This window comes from Pongo abelii, chromosome 19, assembly GCF_028885655.2.
Source record: "Pongo abelii isolate AG06213 chromosome 19, NHGRI_mPonAbe1-v2.0_pri, whole genome shotgun sequence".
Classification (NCBI taxonomy): Eukaryota; Metazoa; Chordata; class Mammalia; order Primates; family Hominidae; genus Pongo; species Pongo abelii.
This window is the reverse complement of record NC_072004.2, coordinates 27,782,451-27,794,974: the sequence shown is the minus strand read 5'-3', so window position 1 is coordinate 27,794,974 and position 12,524 is coordinate 27,782,451. Positions and strand designations below refer to the sequence as shown.

General features: G+C 37.2%; 1 long non-coding RNA gene across 1 annotated transcript in view; it reads right to left on the bottom strand.

Moving 5' to 3' along the window:
- The window catches only part of LOC129051296 (uncharacterized), a 69,199-nt gene that overhangs the window by 47,122 nt on the left and 9,553 nt on the right, over window positions 1–12,524 (bottom strand). The window lies entirely within an intron of this gene.

Here is a 12,524-nt window from a genome sequence, read left to right as displayed (position 1 = left end):
CATATGATCTGTGCAGTCACATGGGGTCCCACACTCAGAAGGGCTTTGTGTCTGAACTTACAATTCACTCAAATATATGTATTTCTTTTCTCTAGGCTTAATTCTTCATATGAGTTTGATTTTTTAAATACATTATGTTTCCTAGGTCTTGAAATAGCTTTAAAAATAAAATCTGGGTTTTGAAAAATTGTGGACAATGCTTTGAAAGAACAGATTTTCCTTGATATATATATTTAAATTTACTCTGTTGAAATAAAATAAAGAATTCCTTTCCACCATAGGAAAGGTAGGCAAAATCATGACTTGGGGACAAATCCAACTATGCCAATCCATTTACCTATTGTTTACAGCAGGGGTGAGTAATTGTAACAAAGACCATGTGGTCTGCAAAGCCTAAAATATGTATTATCTGGTCACAGAATAAGTGTTCTGACCCTGATTCCTCCATTAGAGCATAATAAATATTCTTTTTTGTGTATAGGTGAATACTAAGTGGGAATTTTATTGATTGCAGGACACTGACAAAACAGGGAGAAGTCAGCCACATGACTTACAAGAACATTAACACCTTATATTGGTACTGGGTTAAACAGCAACCCCTGAAAACTCATGCCCACCCAGAACCTGTGAATGTAACCTTATTTGGAAATAGGATTATTATAGATGTAATCAAGTTCACATATAGCCATATTAAACTAGTGCAGCCACAAAATCCATTATTGAACTTAGGACACTGGATACTAGATAATTTCCTTTCCCTAATAAGGGAGAAATTTGGACATAGAAACATACACAGATGAAAGATGATGTGAATATACAGAGAAGGAAGATGATGTGAAGAGTTGAAGACATGAAGACACAAGGGAGAAGACCATGTGATAAAGAAAGTAGAGATTTCAGTGCCACGTCTACAAAACAAGGAATGCTGAGATTTCACAGCAAACGCCAGAAGGGAGAAGATCAAGGAGGCATTCATTCCCAGAGCCTTTGTGGAGATCATGGTCCCACAGAAAGCTTGATTTTGGATTTGTAGCCTCCAGAACTGTGAGAGAGTATGTTTCTGTGACTTTTGGTCACCCAATTGTGGCCCAATTGTGGCATGTTGTTATGACAGCCCTAGCAAAACAACAGTATTTTAAATAATTTTGATGAATTGTTTAAATATACTAAAGCTATTAAACCTTTTCTAACATTTTCTTGATTTAAAGTAGAAGACTTATGGCTATTAGTATTATAGCAGAAAGCTTATACTCTGAATAGGCTTTTACCATTTGGCAATTTTACAAAATACATAAATATTTTATTTCCTTTTGACAAAACAATTTGTATTGCATTTTAATTATAAATTATGACTTCATGATTCAACATATTCTTCAAAGATAATATAGATTATATGAAGGTTCATCTTAATATTCACTTAATAAAAGACCAATCATCATTATGATTCTTAAGAGCATACAAATTAAAGTTATGATGAAAAGTGTAGCTTAATTTATTTTTATTACTTATCTCTGCTAATTTTATAACCATTAAATCATGTAAAGCAATTATTGCCAATCATCACAACCCAAGAGCAATAACTGTTTTATTTCTTAATTAAATACTTATTTAGAGCACTTCATTTCAAGTGTTACCAAATACTTACTAATTTTTTGTTAGGAATAAACATTTGTAATTCAGGAGGATAAGCTTGGATATCTAAACTACCAGGGATTTTGAAAAAAAAACTTTGTCAAAATTACATAAAGAAAAACATGAAAGCATGGGTAACTATGAGTGGCTTAGTACCCATTTTTTTGTAGCAATTTATTACCTTTACTTGTTCATAAGCTTTCCTGGTACATTCCAGGATGCTCTACATATTTTAGTGCTATTAGAGACCACTGAACTTCTGCTGCCACATTTATCACTGTGTAATTTGTAGATCCAAGTGCTGTTTTCAGAACCCCAAACAACATTTATTAAATTTGCTAAGTAATTATATTTACTCATGATAATTTCAATTCCACAGTGAGAATCAGCACAGGTGTGACTAGCAGTTATATTTCTTCATGCACAGAGCCCCTGCTGTGCATAAAGCATCCAGTAGTAATTTTCTTTAATTGCTTGGGCCAGCCTGAGCCACTCTTTTCCCCTAATTTGATGCTTTCCATTGTGTTTCACAGAAAACCGAATAGTCTGAAGTGGGGCTACTTATAATCACAAGAATTGAAATACAAACACACTTGTGTCTAATATAGTCTTGGAGTCAACTCTGCAGCGTTTACATGGGCATCTATGTGATACAAACAATTTGAGAAACTCTAATAGCCCAGAAGCAGAGAGAGGGAAACAAGGAAAGGAAAGAAATGCAAAGTAAAACAGATGATTGCAGTTCTTAAAATGATTATGAAGTTTACTTCTAATATAATGATACTAAAATCCAAACCAATCTTGTGACAATTCACTTTTTTATTGTTTCAGGATTTAAAATTATATTCATGTGTTTTCCAAAGATGTGTTACGAATGTGCATTCAAGTGTTATTGAACTTCTTGGAGTACATCAAACATACTGTGTGTGTGTGTGTGTGTGTGTGTGTGTGCATGTGTGTCTGTGTTTCTACTGACCTTACCTGTGCACATTCTGCTTCATCTGACTAAAGTGCAAGGGAGCAGATTTACTGTGTGCTTTTAGGTACACTCAGTTTTTGTCACATGTGTTTTAAACAAATGAACAATTTGATGGATGAATAGTGCTTTTAGTACCTTTAAAATGCTAAATGGTGATCACTAAAAGTTTTTGCAATGTAATATTTTAGCTTTCAGCATCACAGTTAAATAGTAGTCAATGAGTTCAGTTCACTGCACTTGCACAGTATATAAAAAGGTAAACTAATGTTTTAAAGTGTTTAAAGAAACAGAACTCTTCATATATTCTGCAAAAATTTCATTCAATGAAACACAATTGAAGAAGCAGTTTGCTTTTGGAAAACTCAATTACCATAGAAAATAGGATGCTATTACTGAAGAAAAAGTTTTCCCTAGAACAAAGCAAATGGCTATACAATTTGAAATCTAACTTGCACCTGCATGAGACATAACTTTTGATTCCATTAATCTCTGTCACTCTTAGCAACATTGTGGGTATTGTGTACAATTTGAGGAAAGCAACATTGGCTCATGTAAATGGAAGACACCGTTTAATAAAATCATTTTTGTTCCATTTATGTTTTTTATTTTTTATTTTATGTATTTATTTTTTTTGAGACGGAGTCTTGCTCTGTCACCCAGGCTGGAGTGCAGTGATGCTATCTTGGCTCACTGCAAGCTCCGCCTCCCAGGTTCAGGCCATTCTCCTGCCTCAGCCTCCCAAGTAGCAGGGACTACAGGTGCCCGCCACCACACCCAGCTAATTTTTTGTATTTTTTAGTAGAGACGGGGTTTCACTGTGTTAGCCAGGATGGTCTCGATCTCCTGACCTTGTGTTCCGCCCGCCTTGGCCTCCCGAAGTGCTGGGATTACAGGCGTGAGCCACCACGCCCGGCCCATTTATGTTTTTAAGTATGATATTTAGATGATGGGCCTGAATTTACCAGGAAGCTGTGCATGCCCAGAGGAATGTCTAAACATCATTATTGGAATAGCTGAAAAATCACTCTGGTCCAATAAAAGAGATGCTCTTCTACTAATTTAAATGGGTTTGTTCTTAAGATTTTGAAGATTTAGTCCATTGAGAGCTGACTTAAATAGAAAACTTCTTGCCCGGAAAAATACATAAACATCACAAAATCTCCATGTTAGTTTGGGAGGAGACACATATTTCCTAAAGCTGTCTTTGAGAATTGACAGATCCTAGGAAAAGACACCTTATTCAAATAGCTACCCCATTAACAAAGCTATTTCTCATTGTGTGTCTAGCACACTATTACCTCATATACAGATTTTACTCTTGTTAGGGCTGAAAAAACATACCCCAAAGTATGGCACTTGGGCATGCTGAATACTTTGAAATACAGGAAATGGAAGCCTTGGAAGCAAAGTCTCTCTGACCTTCTCCTGTACTCCTGTCTCCTGCTGCCTTTCTCTCCCTGAAGTGATTCATACAAACCAAGGTTTGTCTTCCTCAAAGCAGGTTACATAAGCTAGAACTACCTTCCCACCAAAAAGCCATAAAACCTGGTCAAGCCACACTCATCCTTCTCCCTTGACCACCTTTATTTCCTCCAGGTTTGTTGCCCCAGGTGTGGAGCAAGAGGTGTCTTGCCTCATATTTGGAAATAATGAATGCTACACAGAGAGACCAAGAAGTATCTGAACAAACAAACCTTGCAGGTACAGTTCAATTTTTACTAAATTAATAAATCTAATGTTCTATTACTAGATAATACCCTTCTGTCCATTTAAATTTTTTACATGGCTACCCATTTTTCATCTAATCTAAGCATAAAACAACACTTTTCCCTGTGTCCTTGGGCCTTCATTTCTGAAATCTCACATGTCACATAAATATTTGATTAAATTTGTTATGCTTTTCTCTTGTTAATACATCTTTTGTTATAGGAGTGTTGGCCGTGACACCTATGATGGGTGAGGAAAGGTATCACATGTTTTCACCCTTACAACTCTTCTTGAGCCTTCAAAATCACCCACTGCTTAATTTCTTTAGACATGGTTAGCATATGGTCATAACAAAACTCTTTCTATTCCCAATTGGCACTAAAAATAACAACAATAAATATATTCTATTAAATATTTTACCAATAATATTTGATATTTTGCAATAAATTTTTTTCTAGATATGATATATTTTAATTATACATTATTTCATTGTTTCACATTTGGGAACATTTTTGTAAATAATTACATAAATCTCTGAGTAGTCTCTTAGTGCATATTCTTAGTTTTGAAATTACTTGCTCAAAAAGTGTGAATGTGAAGAAATTCTTGAAACACATTAAGTTGCTCTCTACAAAATTATAACCATTTATATTCTTACCAATGTTGACAAAAAGAGCCAAAATCTGTAAAATACTTGAAAAGACTAATTCTTAGCCAAGTATGAGTGAGCAATGGCCTATAGCACAGTCCTCAAGAGATCGTAAGAAAATGTGCCTATGGTTGTTGGGACACAGATTGGTGTGTTACATTTTAGGGAGACAAAAGACACCAATCAATACATGTAGGGTGTACATTGGTTCACTCCAGAAAGGCATGAAACTGGCTTCCAAGTCACAGTTAGACTCAAAGATTTTCTGATTGGCAATTGGTAGGAAGAGTTAAGCTATTATACAAAGACTCAGCATCAATGGACAGGAATTGTCTGGGTTAAGTTAAAGGGTTGTAGAGACCAAGGTTTTATTATGCAGACAAAGCCTCCAGGTAGCAGGCTTCAGAGAATAGATTGTAAATGTTTCCTATCAGACTCAGAGTCTGTTCTATCAGCAATTCCAAAACAGAGGAGGGTATAATGAGACATGGCTGGTTTCCCGTTCCCATCATGGCCTCAACTAGCTTTTCAGGTTAACTTTGGAATGCTCTTGACTGAGAGGAGGTGGTCTATGCAGATGGCTGATGGGATTTAGAATTTTACTTTTGGTTTATACCAGTGATTTGGCACTCTTAGGGCTCAGGATACATCCGAGCCTAACTCTCATATCACTGTTGGAGGGCAGAATGTGCCACTGCGAAGTAGATTCATTTGGTATATTTTCAGCTGGTTATCCTGAGAAACTGCAGACAAAGGAGTAGCTCTGAAAACTGTCCTTTTGTAATCTATAAAGAAAATCTACTGAAGAAAATAAAAATATTTTATGCTGTACTAGTTTGTTTTTACAGTGCTATAAAGAACTGCCTGAGATTGGGTTATTTATAAAGAAGAGAGTTGTAATTGTCTCACAGTTCCGCATGCCTGGGGAGGCCTCAGGAAATTTACAATCATGGTGGAAGGTGAAGGAGAAAGCAAGCACCTTCTTCTTCACAAGGGGGAAGAAAAACAGACAGCAAGGGGGAAACTGCCACATACCTTTAAACTATCAGATCTCATGAGAACTCCCTCACTATCACAAGAACTGCATGGGGGAAACCTCACCATGACTAGATCACCCCCAGGCAGGTCCCTCCCTCAACACGCAGGGATTACAATTCAAGATGAGATTTGCGTTGGGACACACACCCGAACAGTATCATACCCCAAAATATGGTTATTTGGCATACATGGAGATGGCTGTTCAGAGCGCCAGCAAACAGATGTAGCCTTACAAAGCTGTCTTTTGTGGCAGAGATTTGCTTCTGTGGACGATCTGCATTGATGCAGCCAGGACTTCCCTTTCCTGGATCTAGCAAAGAGTAACTGAGAGTCTGACAGCTTTAAAGGCCTGAAAGAAATATATGCCATCTATTCTATCTGAGGGCAGCTACATGCAAGGTTTCATTTACATTACAAGGTCACCTTTGTTAGCCAAGCCTCCACTTCTCTTCTATCCATAACCTGCCTGCTATAACCTACTATTCTATAACCTGCCTATATAACCTACTATAACCTGATTTAGCACCATAACCTATTTTCACCTGGGCTCTGAGTCCCCATTCTATCTGTAACCTCAAGGTGGTATATAAGCTTCTATACCCCACTAGCGGTTTGGGTAATCACTCCGGATCTCTCCATGTGCACCTTAATAAATGAGATGGCTTTTCTCTTATTAATCTTTCTTTTGTGAGTTGAATTTTCAGTGAGTCTTCCAAGGGTGAAGGGGAACTTTTCTCCTTGCCTCATCACTGCTTTAGTTAAAGTACTTAATACAGATGTCCAATACAGGAAGATATCTCCTCTGAGACAATTTTATTACCTGAGATATTTTTGATCTGCAGAACAAGACAACATTTATTTACCATACATCTCCACCCCCTCACCCTTATAACTTGTCTTCACCATCCTTCACAAACTCCAAGCCTCAAATATTTTTCTATAGCTCAGAATGCTATATAAGCATCAATCATCTGGCTTTTCATTGAATCTCACATTTCTGTTGGACTGCTGTGCATGTACATAGTTAACTATAGTTTTTTTTGTCAGTAATCTGTTTTATGATCATTTAATTTGTAGTCTAATGAAATAATCTAGGAAGGTAAAGGGAAGCCACTTTTTCCTCACTGATAATGAAAAGTCCATTTCAATATATCATCAATAACTCAACAACATGAAGTTTATCCATTGAAAAAACAATAAAAAATGACATCTATTGTGATCATCCTATGAAAGACATTTCCCATGAAACAGCCGGTATAAAGGGTTTATCAGCAAACCCCCAACCAGCCCGCACACTGGGATTGGTGTGCACTGTGGTGGAGCCTCAGGAAGCCTGAGCCATTTGCAGCAGGGAGGAGCCAGGCTCCTCCTTTTCCTGGGCAGAACCTGGTATTCAATCTGCAAGACAGGAAGTGAACAGCAGGGACTCTGGGTTTGTGGAGGGTCCCTTTTTCCCTAATAAATCCCACTTTCTTCACCCTTCAAATTGTCTGCGAGACTAATTTTTTATGGCCATGTGACAGGGATCCCATCTTTAACTGAACTAAGGAGAGAATCCTGTAACACAGAGACCCTCAATCACAAAACAAGTTAATAGACCGTGTCAGTGACTCATGCCTATAGTTCCAGCACTTTGGGAAGCCAATGCTGGTGGACTGCTGGAGTTGAGGAGTTTGAGACCAGTCTGGGCAACATGGAGAGACCCCATCTCTACCAATAATACAAAAATTAGCAGGCATGGTGGCACACACCTGTAGTCCAAGACACTAAGGTAGGAGCATGGCTTGAACCCAGGAGGTAGAAGTCGCAGTGAGCCAAGATCACTCTACTGCACTCCAGCCTAGGTGACAGAGTGAAACTCTATCTCAAAACAGCAAAAACAAAGTCCACATGTAATAGATTTTATAACAACCACAGGGCAAATGAAAAATCAATTTGATGTGACTACTTTTTTTTAACTACTGTCAAATCAAAAATTGCACTGGATAAAGTTCAATAGGAAAGGAATACTTCATTCAAAGCCATTGCAGTAAATGTTAGAGGCCAGAACTCACTCTGAACTCAACTCAGATGAAACAACAAGTGGGAGAGTTTTTATATACTAGGGTAAGCAGTTTTCACTGCATGATGTTAGAAGGGAGACTGATCTGTGGGATGTATGGAGCACATTTAGTTATTCCTGAGTTTTCAAAATGTTTTTCTTTGATATTATGTCATCCATCTGTGTTTGCTGATTGGTACCCATTGATGTTAGGAGTCTGCCCTCCCAAGGAGATTGGAAACTGGGGTGCTATCTCCTCAAATATTTACATTTCAAAGAGATGGTTCCCAGATCCTTTAGGAAGATATTCCTAAATTCTAAACTGGCAAGATGCTTTTAACAAGATTTGCATCTCAAAGGGGCAAAGAGGTAATATGGAATGATAAGTGTTCCAATATAAATGTTCTAAGAAAAGAGAGGTCAGAGGCCTAGAAGAAGAAGAATCCTGTCTAAAGATTAGTCATGCTGAAGGGAATATTAACATCCTCTTGATCTCTTGCAATAATAGTTTAAGGCACAGCATTAATATCAGAGGCACATGAACCAGGACAATTCCATCTTGAATAGGAGCTGTGTAAAATGAGGCTGAAACCTAATGGGTGCATTCCCAGACAGTTAAGGCATTCTACGTCACAGGATGACATAAGAGGTTGGCACAAAATACAGGTCATAAATCCTTGCTGATGATACAGGTTGCAATAAAGAAGCCAGACAAAACCCACCAAAACCAAAATGGCGACGAGAGTGACCTCTGGTCGTACTCACTGCTACACTCCCACCAGTACCATGACAGTTTACAAATGCCATTGCAATATCAGGAAGTTACCCTATCTGGTCTAAAAAGGGGAGACATGAATAGTCCACCCCTTGTTTAGCATATCATCAAGAAATAACCACAAAAATGGGCAACCAGCAGGCCTCAGGGCTGTTCTGCCTATAGAGTAGCCATTCTTTTATTCCATTACTTTCTTAATAAACTTGCTTTCACTTTGAACTTACCCTGAATACTTTCTTGTATGAGATCCAAGAACTCTCTCGTGGGGTCTGGATTGGATCTCTATTCCTGTAACATATTTCTGGTGACTACAGAAGGGACTCTAATGCAGAAACCCTGACCCAATTGCCACCTTTGGGTAAGTGTTGGTGTCCTGTGACATTAAGGCAATACCTTAAAAAATTAAGCCAAACTAGCAAAGCACTTGCCTTTATGATGGCAAAAACGTTATGCCATTGAAATTTAGATTAGGTAAAAGTTCAGACTTATTTCCTTAAATATCACATTTACCAGGGAATCTTTGCTGCAGCATGGTTTAGGAATTATACTTTTTGCTAAGTCTCTTATTTTGTGTTTCTATTTGAATGATCATTAGCCTTTGGGACTCAGATGTTTGAACACAGAGAAACATGGGGAGAGACATATGGAAGTCTTTTCTGAGCTGGATTTTTAAGTTCAAGAGAACGTCTAAGTGACAACCTAGACCTAGATCAGGAAATATTCTCAGGCAATTTATGCATGTTGGATCTGGATGTTCGGATAGACCCTAATTACAGAATGTGTTTCTGAGATCTGAACTCCAGGACAGGCATTCTAACAGGAGATGTCAGTTATTTTAAAATGAATATATTACAGATTCTGTTCTCATGTAGTTTACAATCTAGCAAAAGTGGTAAGTTGTGCATATAAATGCACTCAAGCAGCAGATGATCTACAGATGTTACATGTAGATATGTATTTATTGATAAGTTTAACATTTTAATAACCTATTTTTCTTATTGCCATCTTTCTGTTAAACTCAACTTTCCTTTCACTTTTTCTGCATACCTTACTATGTTTCACAGTAATTGCTTTTCTGTGAATATTCTATTGCTCTCCTCCCTCAAGGGAAAACATTCTGTTGTCTATTCATATGTTTTTGTCTCTTCCTTCAGTTAATTTACTGAGCTCTAGCTACTATTTACTCTCAAGGTGAACTTCTTGCATTATTAAAAAGTGACATCATGTAACAGTTCAATTCTCTAGGTTATAAAAGACACAGGTATGGTGTTATTATGATGTAAATGTATTATGCTCTATGGCAAAAGTAAATGCTTTCTTCTTCCCCAAAGAAGATTGCTGACAATGTTTTCTGGTTTTATTTATTATCAAATTTTAAAGGTATTACTGCATTTCAGTCCATATTGAAATATGCAAAGGAATAATGTTCTTGTCTCATGGTTTATTTCTTGTGTTTTTTTTTGTAATCACTTCCAATAACGTCAGTAAATAATTCTATTAATTTACACTTAAGAAAAAAACAAACTGGCACAATAGATGTTTCAGTTCTTAAATTACCAATATTCTAGTGAAATTCATTGTAATGCCTGCAGCATGAAACATTTATGATTAATACCAAATTTATTTAAAAATTATATATAATTTGTTAGGTTATGTGAGATTTCCTGGCCTCATCAAACAGATTTTAGTATTGGCCAGGCACAATGAGGAGAGAAGTGGATGTGGAGAGAGAGCAAGCCAACGCAATTCAGCTTCCCTCTTCCTGTGCTAAGCAAGAGAAATTGGCTGTCACTGCAGTAAGCACAAGCCTGGCTAAAGGGGAACCATAAAAATATGTGATGGAGGTGACTTTTCTGTCCCCTGCCAAATAAAGAATGATACTAGCTCCCTCCAAACACAAAAGAAAGAGAGAACCGAAAAAGCACCAGATAAATGTTAATGCTTGCAAGAACTACTTTGAAAAATCTCTCCTAAAGGGGGAAAAGTAAACAAAAGAATACACATTCATATTTTTTCTACCATTTTTGCAGCTGAACAGACCCTTGCTTTCAGCAGCAATTTATGGACCCTAAGTTAAAACTTTTCTCATATAAGAAAGTAAAATGTTAGAAAGGAAAACCTTACATTTTCTACCCCAGATCTAGATCTCTAGTGAACGCATAAGAAAAGACTGAAAGAAAGAAATTGACTTTCTTGGATGGAATTTTACTGAGTCACAGTCAACTGATACTTTTTAAAAATCCTTAAATTCATTTGTTAATAAAATAATTCAGCAAAAGTACAACTTAAAGTCAGACTGTTAATTTCACATACTTTAAACAATTTTGCTTGCTAGAATTTAGAAATTAAAGGTGCAAACCCATTTGCACTTAACCTCAGCTAGGGTTTAGGCTGCTCTTATCTATCCAAAGTGACTCTGCATGAGAGGAATTAGATTACAAATCTCATGACCTCGCATCATGCATACGTTAGGCAGAGAAGCCACTTGCTTATTTTAAACAATACAGTCATACACCACACAATGACTTCAGTCTAAATGACAGACTGCATATACAACAGTGGTCTGATAAGATTATAATAGTGTATTTTTAGGTACTTTTTCTATGTTTAAATATGTTCAGATACACAAATACCACCATTAAAATTGCCTACAGTATTCAGTTCAGTAACATGTTGCACAGATTTGTAGTCGACGGGAATAGACTATGCCATGTAGCCTAGATATGTAGTAGGTGATACCAGTTAGGTTTGTGTAAGTATACCCAATGATGGTTGCATAATGACATAATCACCTAATGGCACTTTTTAAATTTTTATTTATGTATATTTATTTTATTTTATTTATTATTTATTTTTGAGACGGAGTCTTGCTCTGTCCCCCAGGCTGGAGTGCAGTGGCGCGATCTCGGCTCACTGCAGGCTCTGCCTCCTGGGTTCATGCCATTCTCCTGCCTCAGCCTCCCCAGTAGCTGGGACTACAGGCGCCCGCCACCAAGCCTGATTAATTTTTTTGTATTTTTAATAGAGACGGGGTTTCTCCATTTTAGCCAGGATGGTCTTGATCTCCTGACCTCGTCATCCACCTGCCTCGGCCTCCCAAAGTGCTGTGATTACAAGCGTGAGCCACCGCGCCCAGCCCTTATTTATTTTTTGAGATGAAGTCTCGCTCTGTAGCCAGGCTGGAGTGCAGTGGCACGATCTCAGCTCACTGCATCCTCTGCCTCATGGGTTCAAAAGATTCTCCTGCCTCCGCCTCCCCAGTAGCTGGGAATACAGGCGTGTGCCACCACACCCAGCTAATTTTTGTATTTTTAGTAGAGACAGGGTTTCACTATGTTGAATGGCACAATTTTTAGAATGTACCCCCTTAGTTAAGTAGTGCATGCCTATATATTCTATATAGTATATATGTATTTTGTAAGCTTGTTTACAACTCATTATTTATGTGATAGTACCAAAGAAGTCTTATCATTATAGTTTCTTCTTGGCTTCTTTATGCAGAAGACTATATGTGCTAAGAAAAAAACTTTTAATATACAATTAAAAATATCCTCTATATAAGATCTATGCTCACTTTGAATGTACAAACATTCTTAAAAAAATTTTTATAAAATACAACCGATTTCTTTGGTGATGTTAAGTGGAAGCATGGCTTATTAAATGAAAACTCCATAAGAGAAAGGAAGCTCTCCCACTTGGAGTG